This window comes from Mastigoproctus giganteus, chromosome 8 (assembly GCF_048544385.1).
Source record: "Mastigoproctus giganteus isolate SK-2022 chromosome 8, ASM4854438v1, whole genome shotgun sequence".
In the NCBI taxonomy this organism is placed as follows: domain Eukaryota; kingdom Metazoa; phylum Arthropoda; class Arachnida; order Uropygi; family Thelyphonidae; genus Mastigoproctus; species Mastigoproctus giganteus.
In genome coordinates, this window is record NC_143582.1 from 88672561 (window position 1) to 88694344 (window position 21784).

General features: G+C 37.0%; 1 protein-coding gene across 1 annotated transcript in view; it reads right to left on the reverse strand.

Annotated features, from left to right (window-relative positions):
* Positions 1-21784, reverse strand: part of LOC150081704 (voltage-dependent anion-selective channel-like) — a 180556-nt gene that overhangs the window by 84683 nt on the left and 74089 nt on the right. The window lies entirely within an intron of this gene.

Here is a 21784-nt window from a genome sequence, read left to right on the forward strand (position 1 = left end):
TTTCTAGTTCCAAACTGTTCATTTCTTTCTATTGATGAAAACAGCAAAGCAGATAACAAGGACAATCAATTTTGAAGTGATTTATGAGTTGCCTGTCCATTTGATGGATTCTTGTAAGATTGTTCTTAAAATAGTCTCTGTATGATGTTATGCTTGGTATTTATTGGCTTATCCTGAATTAAAAGATTCAGCAGCTTTGGGTTCTTTGGAAAAAAGAGAGAGGGAGGGAAGGATAAGATGAGCTGACTTGTTAATGTAGATAAAGATTTCAGGTTTGTAGATACTGACTAAGTTGGCAATGGGACTGTTTGATGGAGATGAAGATTATGTCATCTGCATAAGTGATATTTTGCTGCACTAGAGGGGAAAAAAATAAAATAAAATAAAATAGATAGGAAAACAAATTATAAGCTTCCCTCCAGTGACCTTCAAATTTATTCAAACTGTCAGCCTCAACTACCTGCAAGGGCAACTTGTTCTAGCAATCAATGACTCACTGGCCAAAAAAACTTCCTACAATCTAATCTAAAAATTAACCCCTGATTGATTTATGGCCCCTAGTTCTGGAATTCTTTATAACAGTGAAAATTCTACTTTCAATCATTTTACTACAGCTTGAGTGATGCCAAGAATATTGTGCCAGATAGTACACCAGTGGAAGTTGATACTTGGAGATATGTTGAAAATGTTAGAGAGACCAATATTCTTTTATTATGGTTATATGAAATTAAAGGCAGATTTTTCTTTATGTAGGCTGAAATACTCAATTTTCTCACTTATCTCCATTTCATTTTACTGTAAAAACTTTTTTACCATTAAAAAAACAACTGAGATATGTGTATTCAGTTTAAACCATTCTTAATTGGTCTCTGGTAGAGAGTAGGTGACAGTTGCATTTCTTTAAAACAGGCAGATTTGGCCCTAGACTGTGCATGATTCACATGATACAATATTTACCAGCAATGGGCTGTGCTGTTAATATAATGGAATGTTTTTTACAGGGACTGGACACACTCAAATAGAAGAGTGTGTAAGGAATATTTGTGGATCATGTCAAGGTGGTGTAAGGTGGGTCAGATAACTGCTAATTTGGGGTGGATGTTACACAGCCTAACATTTTAGTAGCAGCTGCAAGCAGAAGCAAAAAAAAAAAAAAAAGCAAAGTGAAGGGTTATTACAAGGCATGGCGGGGAGTGGGTCCTAATGGGATAAGCAATTATATGGGCTGTGTCAAATTACTAAGAGCACAAATAGGGTGCACATTTACTTGCTTAGACATTTATTGCTAAGAGCATAGTAAATAAATTTGATGAATTTTAATAACCAGTTAAGTCATCAAATGCAGATATTATAATAATATCAGAAACAGCAGTACCACTGTGACATAGGGATGCAGCGTATAAATAGTCAGTACAACATATACAGAAAGGTCAGGCAGGATGGAGTTCGGGGAAGCAGATTATGCAATAGTACACACAATTAACATGGATGCCAGTGTAATTTTGAGTCTGTGCGGTGATATAAACACAGGGAAAACAAATATAAAAGCAGGAGTATGTTATAAGGCCAAATAGCTATGACAAGTATAATATAATGAACAACTGTACAGACAAACAATATTGGTAAGGAATTCAGAACGTCTTATACCAGGAGTTTTAACTTTTCAGATATCAAAAGGAACTCAACAATTAGTCACTCACTAAGTAGCAGAACATGTGCTGAATTTACTGGAGCTGTTTTCTATGCTAGATGCAACAAGAGAAAGCAATGCCCTTAATATGATTATCAGCAGTGATTCTTCATGTATTAAGAATCGTCAGGTAAAGGAACCACTAAGTGGTAGCAACCATAATGAATTGGTGTGGGTTTATATAAAAATTACTGCTATCAAAGGTAAAAAGAAGAAATTTTGCTTTTGAAAAGGTAAGAGCATTTGAATTTGTTAACAAATGCAAAGGGTTCAGGGAAGTAATCAATCAATATCTATTTACTCTCTAAAAGGGTGACACAAAACAATTAGTCACATTACAGTCTCAAAGCCAGAAGCACAGATCAGACAACAGCAGTCTTGCCAAAGTGTGCCTAAAAGCAGAGAGAGATAATGAAACTAAAGTGACAAACTACAAACAAAAGATAAGCATGCAAGCCTTGATACAGCCACAGAATAGCAATAGGAGCTAACAAAGGTGCAAGTGGAATTGGAAAAAAAAGAGAAAGGACTAGTAATGATAGTAATAAATAACGAAATAAACAACACACCAAATTATAAACAAACAAATATGAAACAATATGAATAAAAATGTACTAGCAATCTAAACAAAAATGATTATACATAAACACTTAAATGAAATTTAAGTGTTTATGTATAACAATATACAGTACTCGCACATCATTTGCCAGTACTGCTACTACTACTAATAATAACTAGCTGTACCCATTGCAAAAATTTTGCAACTGGTAGCAGAGTTTTTCTCTAGCTGTCCAAAAGAAATGCAGTCGGTGTTTTGTCATGAGCAGGTAAGCCAGTATGCGTCGAATTCTTTCTCATTCCTTGTATCTGAGGAAACAAATTTTCTTTCGTTTCACCATCATTCCGATTATTCAAAATGTGCACGCTGCGTAACAATTTCACACATACAAAATGTAGTGTCTCTATGATCTGAGACATTGCTACATACAATTGGCTGTGACTAAATACAGGGTTAGTAAGTGAAATTTCCACTCTATCAAGCATTTGTCCTTGACTTTTATTTAAAGCCAACCAAATAGGAAACTGCTGTGTCTTAGCATTAGCATTTAGCATTAGTAGAGGCATTTGATGCAAGAAAGCAAGCTTATGCAGCATCAGCCAAAAAAAAAAAAAAAAAAAAAAAACCCACTTCCATTTCACCCCTCTGTTCGTTCAAAATACCTGTCCAGCTGAGCCTTAAACTTATTTAGGCTATCAACCTCCACGACAAGGGATGGAAGTCTGTTCCACCAACCAACCACCTGCTGGCTAAAGGCAAATTTCCGCATGTCTATCCTACATCTGTCTTTCCTCAATTTGAATTTATGCCCTCTCAGGTGATTTTTCTGAGCTAGAGGAAGAATCCCATCAGCATTGAGCATGCTTAAACCATTCAAGGCTTTATACACCTCTATCAGATCACCTCGCTGGTGCCTAGTCTCCAGACACTGTAATTTGCAAAACTTAAGCCTTTCTTCGTAAGAGCACCCCTTTGTTCCATTCACTAATCTTGTTGCCCTTCTCTGTACTCGTTCCAGCAGCTCTACATCCTTCTTGAAATGAGGCCTCCAGACCTGTATACAGTACTCTAGGTGTGGCCTGACCATTGCCTTATACAATGGAATAATCACCTCCTTATCCCTGCTGGAAAAATTCCTGTATATCATTGACAATACTCCATGAGCTACTCTTGCAGCCCGTCTGCACTGCTCAGAGAACTTCATGTCTGCCTGCACAACCACACCCAAGTCCCTTTCACTCTCTACCACTGTCAGTGTAGTACCACAGAGTTGATACGTTGCTCTGGGGTTGCTGTTTCCCATGTGTAGTACTTTACATTTGTCAATGTTAAACTTCATTTGCCACCTCTCAGCCCATCTGCTCAACCTTTCCAGATCCTGTTGCAGCAGCATAGTGTCAGCAGTGTCCTTGACAACCCTGCCAACCTTTGTATCGTCTGCAAACTTGGACATTAAGCTTGAAATACCATCATCAATATCATTTATAAATACAGAAAACAATAATGGACCCAGCCCTGAGGGACTCCACTAATAACATTAGTCCACGATGAGCAGTGTCCATTGATTACCACTCTCTGTCTTCTCCCCCTCAACCACCCCTTTATCCATAGCAGCAATTTGCCTCCAATGTCACACTGCTCCAATTTGTGTAGCAGTCTTCCATGTGCAACAGTATCAAAAGCCTTTCTAAGATCCAAGTATATAATATCAAAGTTATTCCCTGCATCCAGTTCTTTTGTGACTGCATCATAATATCCAATCAAGTTGGTCAGGCAAGACTTCCCCTTAACAAAACCATGCTGTGTCTGAGCTATAACTGAAGTCTTGTCTAAATGATCCTGCAGTGCTTCTTTAACCAGTGCCTCCATTAATTTTCCTGGAACAGAAGTTAAGCTCACAGGTCTATAATTACTTGTGTCAGCCTTTGATCCTCCTTTATGAATTGGGGTCACATTTGCACATTTCCAGTCTATGGGTACCTCCCCTGAGTCCAAGGAAGCTCTCATAATTATGGCTAAGGGTTTGCTTACTTCCTTTGCTGCCTCCTTTAATATAACTGGATAGATCCCATCCACCCCGGGTGCCTTTCTTGTGTTTATCTTCAACAGTTTCTCCTCCACTTTACTCCCAGTTATTTCAAGATTCTGTAGCTTACTGTTAGAGTTGAATACACCTCTGGCATTCCCCTTGCTGAATAACTCCTCATGTGTGAATGTCGATTCAAAATATTCATTTAGTTTGTTAGCTACCTGAGCAGGATCATCAACAGTTGACCCACCAATATCAAGTGGACCAATCTGATTCATCCCCTTCCTTCTAGAGTTTACATAAGTAAAGAACTCTTTGCTGTTTTTCTTTGCATCCCTTGCCAAGGATTTCTCGTAATCTGCCTTCGCCTGCCTAACCTCCTTTGTAACTTGGTTGCATATCAACTTGTATCTATCATAGGCTTCTGTGTCATGTGTTAATTTGTAAGTATCCCATGCATTTTTCTTCTCTGCCATATGCCTCATTAGTTCATCTGACATCCATTTTGGCCTAAACCTTGAACAATATTTCTTAGTTGGTATGTAAAGCCTAGTAGCTTCCAAGATAAGTTCTTTGAATGCTTCCCATTTTGAATTTGCTGTTGGTAACATCATCAGTTGGTCCCACTGTATAGAATTTAAATACTGTCTCAGTCCATCGTAGTCACCTTTACGGAAGCAATAACCCTTCCCTTTACCCCTAATGGTAGTTACCTCTTTGAGTAACTCCCACTTCAGCACACTGTGATCACTGCCACCTAGTGGTTCATTTACCTGCAGATTCTTAATGCATGAAGAATCACTGCTGATAATCAAATCAAGAATATTACTCCCTCTAGTTGCCTCCCGAACATGCTGATGTAGAAAACAATCATCCAATAAATCCACAAAAGCCCTGCTAGTGCGTGAGTAACCAGCCCCCAAATTCCAGTCAATATCTGGGAAATTAAAATCTCCCATTATAAGACTCTCTGATTTCCTGGCCCACTCTATTTCCCTGTACAGTTCCTTATTATACTCATCAGAGTCATTAGGCCTATAGCACACTCCTACTCTCAATTTTGATCTCCCAGTGCTTATGTCACACCAAACTGACTCAACACTGCACTGTCCAGCGATGTCGACTGGCTTCACTTCCTTGGTTTTTATGTGTTTCTTAACTAATAGCATAACCCCTCCCCCCTTCCTATCCTGTCTATCCTTTCTGTAGACGTTGTACTCCCCAAATTGCAGTTCCGCATCCCTTATATCTGTGTGACACCACGTCTCTGATATCCCAACAATATCTGCCTTTGATGTTTTGAGCAATACCTCAAATTCATCAAATTTATTTACTAAACTCCTAGCATTGGTGTACACACAAGTATACCTGCACCTGTTTCTATTCTTAGCTACCCTAACACAACCCATGTGTTTACTTGTACCGCAATGGCTCCCAGCAGTCTCTGAAATACCATGCATCTTGTTTTTCAGGCTTCTGCTCATTCTAATAGAAGCAGTGCAAGAATCTTAAATGAGAATGGCAAAGTCAAATCTACACGCAGTACGAGTACCCATTTTTGTATAGCTTCTCCTGTTATTATTTCAAGATCCAAACAATTCTGATTCATAACTTTGACTACAAGTCTCGTACCACTGATCAATCCTTCTGAAATTGCCATATTCTGCAGTAAAATAAAATGATCCCCGATTTTTCCACACTTAAAATGTAAGGCTTGATAATGAATACACCTTTCACTAAGAAAGCCAATACTATGACATATTAAATCTTTCGAATCCTTAAATGCACATTTCAGACCAATCCTGGATGCATTTGCAGGATCACGAAAACGTGTTTCTTCTTTGCCACAAAGTACGTTCAACACAACCATTGTCTTAGACATTGCGGGAGAAAAACAGTCACAGAGGTGGCTAAAGAATACAGTGTGACATTTGAGAAGTTTGTTAATGACAATAATTTTATGGCTAATCAAATATACAATGCTGACAAAACCGGTCTCTACTGGAAATGTTTGCTATGAAAAACACTGGCAGGTTGCAAAAGAGAAAAAAAAAAAAGTGCAAGTGGTTTTAAAAAAATAAAGGAAGAATGACAGTTCTTACTATATGCAAATGCATCAGACCAACACAGAATTAAACCTTTAGAATTGGTAAATATATCATCGTCCACTAGTCTTGAAGGGAATTATGCATTTGCAAGTGACTTTGGCCCAAAAAATTATTATTATTATTATTAATATCCATATGATGCAAGGAAGCCTGAGGCTTATGCTGCACCAGGAAAGAAAAAAGTTCCCGAGTAACCCAGAGAGAGAGAGAGAGAGAGAGAGAGAGAGAGTCAAAAGTAGAAGGGAATCACCAAGAAAGAGAAGAATGATGATATCCAGCTCAGGACCCTGGGTGTGCCAAGCCCATACTCACCAGATGTGAGCCCCCGGGGTCAATGCTTGGGTGGATAAGCAAATTTTTCAAGATTGATTCACTCCAGAATTCGTTCCCAGAAGTTCGAAAGAATTTATGTGATATGGGGAAGAGTCCATATGACTCTTCCCCATATCACGACCATTGTAGTCACAAGAGTCCATGTGACTACGATGGTCTTAGAGAGTTTTAAAATCTATTCAGCATGACCAACTGGTGTTGTTACGAACAGCAAATTCTAAAGTAATCATAGAAGCTAATAGGGTTTTGTCCAATTAAGAGATACTGTTCAAGGTTTAGACCTAAATGGATGTTGGATGAAATGATGAAACTAATGGCAGAGTACAAAAATGCATGAGATGCTCATAAATTATCAGGAAATACAAAAATCTACAACAACAGATATAAACTAGTCTACAATCAAGTCAAGAAGTGCACAGGAAGCTAAGAAAGATTATGAGAAATCTCTAGCAAATAATGTGGACTTTTTAATTATGAGATGAGATGAATCTCATTGGCACAATAGACATGAATGGTATAACTGTTGATGATCCTGCTCAGGTTGCTTTCAAACTGAGGCATTTTTCATCTTCATTTAGACCCAGGGAATTTTTTAGGAATGGGGATGCAGCAGTAATGTAACAGTACCACAGAAAAGGTTAGGCTGACAAAGGCAAATGAGAAATTTCTGACTCAGAAAGAGAAAAGAGCAGGTATAAGGCATTTTTAACATATGTGAATACAAAGACACAAACATAAGAATGAATCAGATTGGATCCTTTGTGTAATAGGTGTGGAAAATTCTTGGATAATTGGCTGACATTGTGGATGAAATGAACAGGTATTCTGTATCGATATTTACAGATGGAAAGCCCTTTGTGGTATGGAGAAACTGTGAGAGTAAAACTGTAAAAAAAGCATGAAATTAACAATATGGAAATTTCAGAAGATTATTTATTAGAGAAACATTTGAGCCTAATGGTGAGTATTGCCTCCTGGAATTAGTATTAGTATTAGTAATGGCCTCATGGTGCAAGGAAGCATATGGCTTATGCTACACCAGCCAAAAAATAAATAAAATAAAATAAAATAATAAGAATAAAAATGCTGCACCAACCAAAAAAATAAAAAATAAATAAATAAACAAAAAATAATAAAAATAAAAACATATGAAGTGTTTTTAATATAAAATAATAAGAATAAAAACAAATTAATAAAATAAAAAGAATAAAAAACAGATTAATAATTAGAGTTGATGGCATACACCCAGTAAATCTGAAGTAAATGACAAGAGCATGCATTGAATCATTAAGGGCATCACTGGACTTGAGAAACATTCCCTTATATAGGAGAAGTGCCAATTTATTGCTAATAAATCAAGGAGTTCTAAGGGTGAAGTGGGTAACTACTGACTGGTCAATCTGACTTACGTACTACACAAAATCATGCAGAATATGATCGAGCTTGCATTACAGGATCATTTACACATAAATGAAATTTTGACAGAAACAGCATGGTTTTATGAAGTTATGTTTAACCAACCTGATTAGATATTTTGGCATAGTTATGCTGGAAATCATTTCAGCCTTGCTTATTTGGATTTCAGCAAAGCTTTCACTCAGTCCCACAGGTCAAAGCTTTTTTTAATCCAGCAGTAGTGCCAGGTCACCTGACATGTAATAATCTTCAAATATAATGTTTCTGCATTAATTGTTAATTAGCATTAGTAGAGGCATTTGATGCAAGAAAGCAAGCTTATGCAGCATCAGCCAAAAAAAAAAAAAAAAAAAAACAATAAATAAATAAAAAATAAACACTTCCACTTCTTCACCCCTCTGTTCGTTCGAAATACCTGTCCAGCTGAGCCTTAAACTTATTTAGGCTATCAACTTCCACGACAAGGGATGGAAGTCTATTCCACCAACCAACCACCTGCTGGCTAAAGGCAAATTTCCTCATGTCTATCCTACATCTATCTTTTCTCAATTTGAATTTATGCCCTCTCAGGTGATTATTCTGAGCAAGAGGAAGAATCCCATCAGCACTGAGCATGCTCAAACCATTCAAGGCTTTATACACCTCTGTCGGATCACCTCGCCGGTGCCTAGTCTCCAGACACTGTAATTTGCAAAACTTAAGCCTTTCTTCGTAAGAGCACCCCTTTGTTCCATTCACTAATCTTGTTGCCCTTCTCTGTACTCGTTCCAGCATCTCTACATCCTTCTTGAAATGAGGCCTCCAGACCTGTATACAGTACTCTAGGTGTGGTCTGACCATTGCCTTATACAATGGAATAATCACCTCCTTATCCCTGCTAGAAAAATTCCTATATATCATCGACAATACACCATGAGCTACTCTTGCAGCCCGTCTGCACTGCTCGATCTGTCTGCACTGCACTGTCTGCACTTTAATCGATGATTAAAATCTCAAGTTTTTCCTATCTTTCTAAATATAGTTGAGCTTTTACTGCAATAGTTTCTGAAGGTTTTTTTTTTTTTTTCACAATTTTCATACAGAAATTGAGTATAAGAAGCTGTCAAGGGATTTGTCCTGCTGTTATCTTTGCAACTACAGCTACTCCCCGACTTTATGTAAATTTTTACTTTGTAAAATAATAAGAGAAGTTTACCTCAATATAATACATAGAAAACGTATGATACTCTCCAGAAATTTAAAACAAAAAAATCGAAAATCTTACATAACAGTAAAAAATAATTAAAAATCAATCTAACACAATTAAAAATTAAATAGATTAATTACAAAATATATAATGAAAAAAAAAATGCAAAACGATTTTCCTTCCAGAAGCTGACAACGCTTTTCGACCGTATGTCTTGATCACAGGAACGAAAATTACCGAATAGGGGTGAGCACGAAACTTAAATAGGGATTATTTGACTTCGTGCACCCGCGTAAAAGGCCATGAATTGGAGATTAAAAATGGCCAGCAAATATTAAGAGAATTCTTGTGTAATGTAATTTCGCAGTTTCTTTAATTAATAAAAAAAAAAAAAAAAAAAACCTGCAGCCATTATCAACCCACTGCAGGATGGAAACCTCCTCAACAATTCATTAATAGTCTGGTATAATTACATTGGACACTAAGTATTTTGGCCTCATTAAATAAAAAAGTGTTTTTCATTAACGGCATTAAAAGCTAATTCTGACACTGTTGAACGAGCAGCACAAACTGAGGCCGCGTGTTGATTAACACAAAAATTCAGACGAAAATGCGTAGCACCTTGTATGACGAGTTGCAATCACCATAAGAAATGTTGTATACCAGGTCATTTATTTGTGTTGCAAATGAGGAAAGGACTGAGTGATTTTTTAGACTGAGTGACTTTAAAGATACCGAATTTTAAATTCGATATCTTTCAAGAATCTGTTAAGTTGCTTGTGCCACTGTTCAACATATGGGACAGAAATAAAGTATTTTTTAATATTACGATTGTTGATTGAAGTATTATTTTGTATCCTATCCCTAGTTTGTACCCGAATTCGGTTTATTGTAGCAAGGGGATAACCCCTGTTTAAGAATCTGCTGGTTAATATTTGTAGGTTTACGACAGATGCTAAATGGATTTTATTCGAGTCCAGAGTAAGTGTGAAATTTAGAAAGTTTAATGACTTTGTATCAGTACCCTCCTTTTCCAATGTAAATTTGAGTCAAGAGTGAATATTATTAAACAAATGTAAAATGTCTTGGATAGTACTACTATCAGTAATAACTAGAATATCATCTAAATACATCAAATAGTAAGTGATATGGGGTAGAAAAGGTGTCAAATGTATATGCTCAATCATTGACAGATATAACTCCGATATTAAGCCGCTCAAGCTCAATCCCATTGGCACACCAAAAATTTGCTTGTATACTTTGTCTTGAAAGGTAATATAGTTGGCCCCAACTAAGAGTTTAATTAAGTGAAAAATTTCTTTAATAGGAAGCTTCATATAATTAATCGGTATAGAATTATTATTTAACATATCCCAAATAATATCTAATGAGTATTCAACGTTTACATTCGTATATATATATTTTTTTTTCTTGTTAGTTGTTGGCGCATCAGCTTCTATGACTATAATGCACCTCCCAAAGTTTTTGCATTTTACTGTGATCCAAGCCCGAGGCGGGAATCGAACCCACGACCTTTGGTTTTCCAGGCATGCACTTTACCTACCTGCCTAGCCTGGTCGGCCCACATTCGTATATAATGAGGTAACATCTAGTGAGAATAAATTATCATTATCGTCAAGTCTACAGTCCTTAAGGTTATTAAATAATGTATCGTAGTTCTTAATCCCAAATTGTATAGCCTGTCTAAAGGCTTTTATAATGCTATATACATCTGCGGCCAAGGATGAAAATGCCGAGTTTCTGTAGGAAACAATAGGCTGTATAGGAAATCGGGTCTTGTGTAATTTTACCTGACTGAAAAGTGCAGGAATATTGTATGTTCTGGCCTTCAATTCCTTTAAATGAGCCTTAGTAATGTAGTCAATTTTTCGATACGTTGTTAATGCTTTATTGTACTGATTGACCAAATTGGTAAATAGTGCCAGGTCTACTTCAAGATAAGTGGAGGTATCTGAAACAACTGAATCTAACTTATTAATATAATCATGTTTAGTGAGTATTACAACTGTAACTACTTTATCTGCCCTCTGTATAATAATGTCTTTATTTTCACGAAGTTCACGTAAAGCTGAACTGTCATGTGTATTCAATTTAGGAAGTCGCATTTCTTTTATGTTATTCGCCATCTGTTTAACTTGTTGAATAAATAAATCTTTTTGTGGAACATTACGAAGTCCAAATTCAATATCTATTATGCACTGTTTTTTAGGTAGTTTTCGAGGCGGTAAATTATAATTTAATCCTTTGGCTAAAAGTGAAATCTAGTCCTGCGATATCGTAGACGAGGAAAGATTTGTAATCTGTTGATATATTGGTTCATTCAATGTTGGGCAGGGGGTGTTCGCTAACTAGCTGGTGTATTCTGTGGTAGCATGTTGTGTGTATGCAGGGGGGGCATCCAACTCATATGTACTTGGTCACAAGCCTGCGACAATGTGTTAGAATTTGCATGAACGTGTTTTGACCCTCCTGATAATGTATTAAATTTTTTAACATCTGTTTTTTTTTTACTTCTGAGGCCTGTGCTTCCCATTGCAAATCTAAGGAGGTCTTCAATACCGACCAATCACTAGGATGTAGATAATTTTTTTTATTTGTTGCCAAGTTTTCTAACCTGGGAAAGGTATTTTCATTTATTAGAATAACAAGATCTTAAGGCAAGTTTAACTACATTACGCGATGTGGCAAGTGCTAATTGCTTTATGCTGGAAATTTTATGATTTAAATTGACCTGACAAACTTTGGAACGATGTTGTTTTGAAGACAATATTTTAGAAAAGAAATATGGTAACTTTGGACCGATTATCTTAGTGTCAATCTAATGTAATTTTGCACCAAGCTGTTCAAAAAACACCCCATAATTGTGTGCATCGATAGGTTATAAATGGAGAGAAAGGAAGTGAATGAAATAGTCAACCACATATGACCCCCCTGCGCATACACACAACATGCTACCACCCAACCTTCTACCACATTGAACGTCAGCTAGTTTGCGAACACCCTCTCACCCAACATTGAACGAACTGACATATTAACAGGTTACAAATCTTTCCTCGTATATGCTATCACAGGACCAGATTTCACTTTTAGCCTTTCCTAGTTTGCAACACAAATAAATCACCTAGTATACATAATTTCTTGCTAACTCATCGCACCTTGGTATGATGAGTTGCTAACTGAAATTTTCGTGTTAATCAAGATGCAGCCTCAGTTCGTGCTTCTCATTCAACAGCGTCAGAATATGATGAATATGAATACAACTCTGGTCCATACTAGTAAATTTTTACTGGCCAGTGCAAACTTAAAAAAAATCATGGAAATATATTTTGCTTCCCATAGGAAATAAATCGAGGAACTGGCTAGGACAGCAAAAATATGTAGACAGCATAACTTCATTGTGCGTATATTCATTGTGTGTATATTGTAATTCATCTCTGTTTTAAACGAAATGCTGAATACGCTCCATATGATACTCCTGTCCTGTCAGCAGTTCACCAGTAGTTGGTGCCTCTTGGTGCCGATAATGAATTAGTCGAATGAATGCTTACTTTACTACTGTTTTGGATTGGAGACCTGCCTTTGTGCCATCAGTGTTCTTTTTATTCCCATATACTATATGGCATCCCAAAGGATCTCACTAAAGATGACATTCTAAATACCTTTACCATAAGAACCTCCCTGCATGACTATGGTTACAGTTTTTAAGAAGTAAAGAATGCTATTAACCTGAGATTCCACACACGATCAAAGGCAAACTCCACCAACTGGTTATAAGCATCTCAGCCAAATTAATAAAACACATAATAATAATAAATAAATTTTCTGTTTATACTCCAGGACGACCAAACGGTCAGAGGAGTTCACAAGATAGATAGAATACAAGAAACAGCACCGTATTCAGTAGTCACGGGCTTGAACCCTGGTCACTCAAGGTACGTGTACTTATGCACCCACGTGCCTGACCACTAGGCTACGGCTTCCTACATCTTGGAAGGGGACAGAATCTATCTGGAATACTCAGCTCACAAGTTCTGCAAATTCACCATAGTGAACAAATGCTTTCGGTGCCTTGGGTATGGACATTCATCCCATACCCATATCTACACCGATTGCCCCAACAAGCAAACAGCCCCAAATGCATCGACTGTAAGAGATGCAATAAAGACCACAATCACTCTGCCCGGGATTCCCACCTGTCCGGAATACCTGAGAGCATTGGACCAGGCAAGAACAAGGACCATCAATGAATAACTCACCAAATCCTTCAATGACCTCTGCCCATGCCAAGGTCATCACAACTGCTGCTGATCTTTCTGTTCTACAAATGAATGCTCAGTGCTCCAGAGCAGTTACCAACAAGGCCAGAGTTATCATCAACGAACACTCCTACGACATTTTATGTCTACAGGAGCCTTATTTCTCCAGACAAATCCATGGATGAAATTCAAAGACCATGGTATTTCCAATTTCCTCAATATTCATACATTTAGCACAGGGTCTTCCAAAAACAGCCATCGTTGTCTTCAATGATTCTCTCGATGTTACTGCAATATCCTCCCTATGCACCCAGAATGCTACATGTGTTCACATTTCATCCACTTCCCATACCTTCTATATAATCTCTCTCTACTGCCCACCATCTGATGACATTGAAAATTCCCTGAACTATCTAGAACTTGCCTTTGATAAACTCTGCTGTCTCAAATAGTAATCGCAACAGATCTGAACGCCAAATCTCCACTATGGAACAGCAAAACCTATGATCCCCGTGGGTGTAAACTGGAAGAATTTATCCTTACTCGCAACCTGCACATCCTGAATCAACCCAACCAACGAAGCACCTTCTTTACCATTCTAGGCGAGTCAAACATTGACCTGACAATCTGTACACCAGGATTAACCAACAAGATTTCAGACTGGACTGGACTGGACTGTTCATGAAGATTACAGGTGTAGTGACCACAGGGCCATCTCTTTCAAAGTTTCTGCCAACCAGCCTGCCAGGATTCCACTTCCTCAAGAATTAAGATTTTCCATTAAACACAAAATGGACATCTTTCAGAAACTCCATAAAACACGATTTCCATGAAGAACTGATTGACTCCTTAAATCAACTAAATACAGAAGAGTACGCATTTTACGTACAAGCAGCACTAATAAGGGCCACAGCCAACTCAACCAAACACAATACACCAAGGAATACATATGTCCCCTGATAGAATTCTTACCTGACAGAGCTGAGAAAAAGAGTACATCAAGCTAGAAAACTCTACCAATGTAGACATTCCTGGCCTCAAGCTGAAGTTGACAGATATAGGAATGACTACTGTACCTTGAAACATCAATGCAATGCAGAAATCACCCAGCAAAAAGCACCATGAAGCACCACTTCGCAGACTTTTGTTTCTTCTGTTGGTAACTCACATCTCTGGGGCCTTCTCTATAAAATTAGTAAAGACAAACTATCCACCAATGAAATCTACAATTCCATTGAGGACAACAACACTGAAAGGACACAGTCAATACAATCCTGGAAAAACTGTTTCTTGCTAAACCTATTCAATAAATGTCTAATCAATGGCAATTTACCCCGCCTATGGAAAAAAGTCCTTGTAAAACTAATAAAGAAGCCGAACAAACCACTACCAGATCCAAAAGCTTTTAGACCCATATCCCTTCTTCCCAACTTGGGAAAACTTTTTGAAAGTTTGTTATAAGTCAGAATTATGGACCTCTTCCAAAATCAGAACCTACTCTCATTGCAGCAGTTTGGTTTTGTCAAAGGCAAGTCATGTGAGAATGTTCTTCTTACATTCAGAAATCATGTCCAAGACTCTAAAACTAATATGAACTGGCTATTTTTATAGACTTCGAGGATGCCTTTGACTCCCTCTGGTGGGAGATCGTTCTTGATAGCCTCCGCTGTACCAACTCCCCCCAGCTATACCAAGTAGTTTGTGAATACTTCAGACAAAGATATATACAGGTCCTAACAAAGAACCACAGCATCGCCCAATCCATCTCAAGAGTGTGCCCCCAAGTATCTGTATTGGGACCCCTCTTCTGGAAAATCGTACTGAACTCCTGGCTGTCCAAAAAAATTGAATATACCTATCCTATAGCATATGTGGATGATTTGGTTCTCATATTTCCTGGGAACTCAGGATCCCAATTAGAAGTAAGAGCTTCTTCAGTACTTGGAAACTTTATAGAATGGGCAATCAACAATAAGTTAAAATTATCAACTGCCAAAACGCAAATGATGACCTTTAAGGGACAACTCAATCTACAGCATCCCCCACTCATGAAAATTTACAGAAAACAAATTCCCTACGTCAAGAACACTAAATACCTGGGCCTGATGTTAGACAACAAAATGAACTTCATGCTCCACATAACCCACCTAACAGATAAAATTAAAAAGTTCACCATGGCCATCATTAGAATTACAAAAACCGACTGGGGACTAGGGCGCAAAACCCTTATGCTCTACTATAAGGCAGTCGCTATCCCCACAGCAATCTACGCTGCCTCAGTACGACAGAACTAAAAATACAAAAATTCAATCTAAACTCCTCTCGCTTCAACGAATGACAATCCTAACCATGCTTAGATCCTTCAGAACTGTCTCAACCGATGCCCTACAGGCCATCGCAGGGGTCATGCCTCTAGACCTCCATCTAGCATTCTGTGCATTTTGCTATTCTATCAAGCATGCGAAACCCATGACTTTCAGAGGAATAACAATTAACACTCTTGCAGATATAAAATCTGAGAAGACCCGAGTCTGGACAGAATTGATGAAACAAGGGCAAACATGCTGGAACATATCAACCAAAGGCAGAATGACTTTCAACTTCATCCCAGAAGTCTCTTTCACTGCAAACCAAAGAACATTCTCCTGGTTCACTACTACTAACATCTACACATCATTTCTCCTCACTGGCCATGGATCAATGAACTCAAAACTGTATCAGTTTAGATTAGCTAACACTGATTCCTGCATATGTCAACAAACAGAAGATTGGATCCACATCCTATACCACTGCACCCTCTACACAGAAATTAGAAACATTGTGAGGGCACAAATTGCCAGCCTTTCTCCAGGGAACGAGACATTCTTAGTAGAATCCATCACCAATTTCAAAGCCTTCCAGCAGTTCTCAACTGAGCTATTTTCTAGAAGAAAACGACTTCTGGCAAACCAACCAGTCACAAATTCAAATCAAGATGCCCAGAATAACAGAGACCCTTTCTACCACTGTTTGCTATGAAGAATCTAAACTATGGACCTTTAAGAACCTTTTGCCTTCAATTCATAGGGGATCTCATTTCTCTAAAACACGAAGATTGTCACTCTGTGGAAGACAGAGTCAGAAAAGTGAGGTGGGAAGACTTCCATCTTCCCACCTCACTTTTCTTTTTTTTTTCAAGCATATATATATATTATTTTTTTTTATTATTATTATTAATTATTTGCATTTATTTTTCCCCTTTTTGTTTTATTTTTTTAATTTTAATTATTATTTATTTATTTATTATTAGTAGTATTTTATTTTATTTTTTTTATTTATTTTTTAATTATTTTTTTATTTGCTTTTTTATTTTTCCCCCTTTTTTGTTTTATTTATTTATTTATTTATTATTATTATTTTTTTATTATTATTTATTTTTATTTGCTGGTACCCTCAGCTTGGGCAGCTGTGAGTATAAGATTTTGCTGGCACCCACTGGTCCACTACCTCCAATGGGTGTGGGACTTTGCCCTTCCTAGGGCAGACCAAGATTGCAATGAGCAACCTCCATGGGACGAGGGACATACATAGTTGTCCCTAGTCCCATGGATGGGCACCGGGTAGGCTCTCCAGGAGATCTGGCTATCCTGGTGGCAAAGTGGCCAGAAACAACTGAACAACATAACACACAGACTAACAAACATAACACTACACACGTTTCTGGCCATTCTTGTATCTTCACAGAACACAATGGCGGAGCTGAACTAATGTTCCAGAGCCACTGTACAGAAGATATTATACATGTTTACATTCCCATGTACTTATTAAAATGAAGGGAAAGTGACCAAAGGAAAGTGAAATTGCTAGGAAACAAAAAAAAAAAGTGATTTAGAAATGCAGATAAAATGATTAAGAAGTATGAAGCAGGACAAAGTTGGTCATTTACTGCATGGGAATTAGGTCTCGCTGCTTCAACAGTGAATATTTAAAGGACAGAGTGTGTATAAAAGAACATGTTAAAGGATCAACACATTTAAGATCAACAATAATTTTTCAATAATTCAAATTCAGCATGCATAGTTGCGAGTGCTGCATAACCATTTAGGGAAATTCAAACTTATGTAAAATTCGACTCGTGTAAAGTTCTGTGGAAAGGCTGTACAGTCAGTCCTTGTATAACACGTGTTTACACTACACGAATTCGATCATACACGATTTATAAATAGGGGAATGATATCGTATATAACACGAACCGAATTCGCTTATGCATAATTCGTCTTTGTGTTTACAAGAAATGACAGCCAAACGCGGAATCACCCGAACTGAACGCAACACAATAGGAATGAAGAGAAGATTCTGAAAATGTATTTATGTTTTTTTATATCAGTGAAAGAGAAACACATTTCCCCATAATAAGGTAAAAACCCACACATTTCCAGCTATCGGTACTATCGCAAATGCCATTAGATCGAGTTTACTACCAGTTTATAACAGATTCCACTAGCAGAAACGCAACTGGAAATTGTTTTTATTGTTTTATGGTAGTAACCACCAGAAATGTGCTTTAGTAAAATGTATCTCTGCCTTTACAGTGTTGTTTATTCAGTTGCTACACGCATGCAGCTTTGTTTATGTGTATCAAGCATGCCTTCTCATTTTGTAATTGTGCTTTATTCCCTAAAAATTAGTAAAATACTTAAAAGGCGTGAAAAGGAAGCATCCTGGTGAAGACACTACAGATGCAGAGAGAAAAAGAAAAGCAATATCGATAAACAGAGGTGGACTGGGTCAAAAATTCTTACCTGGGAAAATTTGTAGTGCCCTCATACTATGGTTTATGGCCAAAATCACACTGGCCTCTGGTCCACTGGGATTTTCACGGTAGGGCTTATGGCCAGTCCGTCTCTGTCGATAGAAAAAAAATATGAAATTGTGAAATGCTTTGAGTGAAATGAAAGACCATGCGATATTGCACATGCTACAGGCCTAAATGAGGCATCGCTGAGAATTAGAAAGAATGTGCAGAGAAAATAAAAACAACTTTCATAGGAGGAACAACTCAAATCTAATTAAAATCCATTGGATCAAGACACAAAGAATTGGAAGAGATGGAACAGCTGTCATCTGTTTGGATAGAAAATCAAACAAAAAATAAGTTTGCTTACGGTAGAAGCAAAAGTATTAGCAATATTTTATTACGTAATAGTCGTAATAAAAGACAAGTATTTTATTACGATTATTTATTGTGTTTGTTAATGTTTTGGTTACAAATGTGTATTCAATCTTGGGTGGTCGGCACCTAACCCTATTTTTCCCATAGGGCCTGTTTATATTGCACAAGGGTTTCCAGGAACACAACTATCGTGCTATACGAGGACTGACTGTATTTGGCTTTTTGCTAAAAGCAAATGACAATACTGTTCATTTAAGGTTTCAGGTTACTTGTTTTTCTTCTCCACTAGTTCAATAAACACCTCTTACTTTAGTTGTTTTTGAAAGATTTATTATTGTTTTCACAGAATAAAGAGAATAATACAAAATCTGATATTTTCTCTAGATGGCTGCTAGCTGCAGGAAGCAAGATACATAGTTTCAAACTTTGAAATAAATCTGAAGGCATAAGTAACTAACAGTATCAAATATATATAATATACATTTTTTTATGTTTTTAGTAACATCTGTATACAAAATAAGCAGAAATATGTGCATGTGCACATTTAAAAATTTTTGCACACTTAATGGTCTTTTAAACTGGAAAATGGAAGAGAATGAGAGATTGATGTTTCTATTTTATATCTAATATGTTCTTTTGCAATTTTCAGCAGAATTATTTTATTTTATTTTATTTTTTTGAAAAGAAAAGCACAAAACATACAGCTGATTCATTAAAACTTAACTGCAATCCATTAAGAAAATATGAAATACTGCCATATTTAAGCAAAATTCAAAACCCAGAATACTTTCCAAAAATTAAAAAGAAAGTTGGGCCACCACTGGGTTAAATAACATTGATGAAGGAACAGAGTGAATGTATGATATCAAAATTCACAGATGATGTAAAGATTGGTAGAGTAGTTAATGATCAGTGCCAAGCAGAGCTTCTTCAGGAATGACCAGAAAAGTGGCAGCCATGTTTTAACACAGCAAAAATGCAAGATCTTAAATTTAGGGAATAAACAACTTCATAGTAACTTATACACCTGCAGAGTTGAACTGAAAACAACAGCTGAAGAAAAAGATTTGAATTTAGACACAATATGACACATTGTGTCTAAATATCAAAAAGAATATGATATTTAGACACAATGTTCTCCAAGTAGTGTAGACAGATGGCAAGGAAGGGCAGTGGTGTTCTACTGATGATTTATTGAATATTTACTTGTAGAGATGGGGAGGTTATAATCCAATTGTATAAGGCAATTGTAAGACCAAGCTCAGTTATGGTGACTGCACTTAAAAAAAATCATTGCAGTTCTTAAGAGGTCTAAAGAAGAAACACGCTTGATAGGATAGGCAAAAAGCTGTCCATATGAAGAAAGACTTCAAATAAATATATTCAAAGAAAGACTTCAGCTTTGCAAACCACACCTCTTAAAGTATTTTTTGTATGGACAGAGCTTGGAAACTAGGCACCTCAGAGGAGACTTGACTGAGATGTAAAGCTCTGAAAAGTGAAAGTAAAATGAATGAGAAATGAAATTTTTACCATTATAAGTAATTCCAGAGCTATGGACCATAAATTTCAAATTACACAAGATGGTTAGACTGGATTGCAGGAAGTTTTCTTTTCGCCAGTGAGTTGTTAATAACTATAATAAATTGCCTCTGTGGGTGGTTGAGGTTGATACATTGGGGAAATTCAAAGGTCGGCAAAACAGATACTTACATGAGGAGAGAGTCAAATAGGTAGTTTATTTTATTTTATTATTTTTTTTTAATTAACTAACTTATTATTTTTAATTCTTTTGTTTCTGGCTAGTGCAGCAAAATCTAATGATGTCTATGCTGATGTCTCTAGATACCATGACAAAATTTTCAGTTCACTTATGGATTACAGCATATTGTTTGTACTTGCTATTGTATGCACAAGCGATATGCTAAACTTGAGTTGATAGCAATTAATTTCTATACTTGATGCACAAAATATGACAACATGAAATAAAAAAGCCTGTGTACCATTAGAAAAGACTCAGTTTTCCGAGAAATGAGCTGATGCTCTAGTTACATCTAACTGGGGCCCTCAACGGACTTAGATGTCTAATTTCACATTTCATAATGATACAAGCCTGAACCCCAAGAGTGGATATCAATCACTGCAAAATAACCTGGTTCTGCAAGAAAATCATTTAGAGATTCAACTGTAACAGAAATAGGAATATATGCTGCAATAAGGGTAAATGGATGGCATCTCTTAGATGTCAGTTGCAAGCTTTGCAAACCACACCTCTTAAAGCACTTTTTTGTACGGACAGCATTTAACATTTCTTAGCAATCTGGACACTCTTCCTTGACCCCTCTAGAAGTTACATCATTTTTGGTGTGCAATCCAGACCCGAATATGTACAATATTCCAAGGATAGTCTCACCATTGTCATATACAGAGGAATAATAACGTAGTTCTCCCTACTTGCACAGGTCTAATAAATCATTAATAGGACACAATGTTCTTGCTTGCCACCTGTTTATGCTGCAAGGAAAACATCATGGAAAAGACCCTTCAGAATGGCAATTCTGTTCTTTCTCTGCACATCATAATCACCATCTTCAAATTCTGCATCTCTAATGTTGGAATTACACCACAGTAAAAACATGCCTATTTGCATTGTAATCTATTAAGTCCTCATCCTGAACTATTTTCACCCCTCCCCATTCTACAGGTTATTTTTAGGTTTTGTTCCCTGGGTACAGGACTACATTTAGTACCACTAAACTTTAGCTGCTGTCATTCAGACCATTCACTTTGAGGACTATCAACACATGCTGAAGGCATCTCCGTAGCCAGGTAAGCAGGAGCAACAGTGCGTAGTACACGCTTCTTGATTAGAACGGGGTTCGAGCCCGTGACCACCAAATACGGAGGATGCGGAAAGGTCAGGGAATGACCACCGCATATCCCGGAGCAATATGGCCTTAGTTGCTAATGCTCCTAAAAACCAAATAACAAACAAACACATGCTGAGTTCCAACAAAGAAGAGACAAATATTGC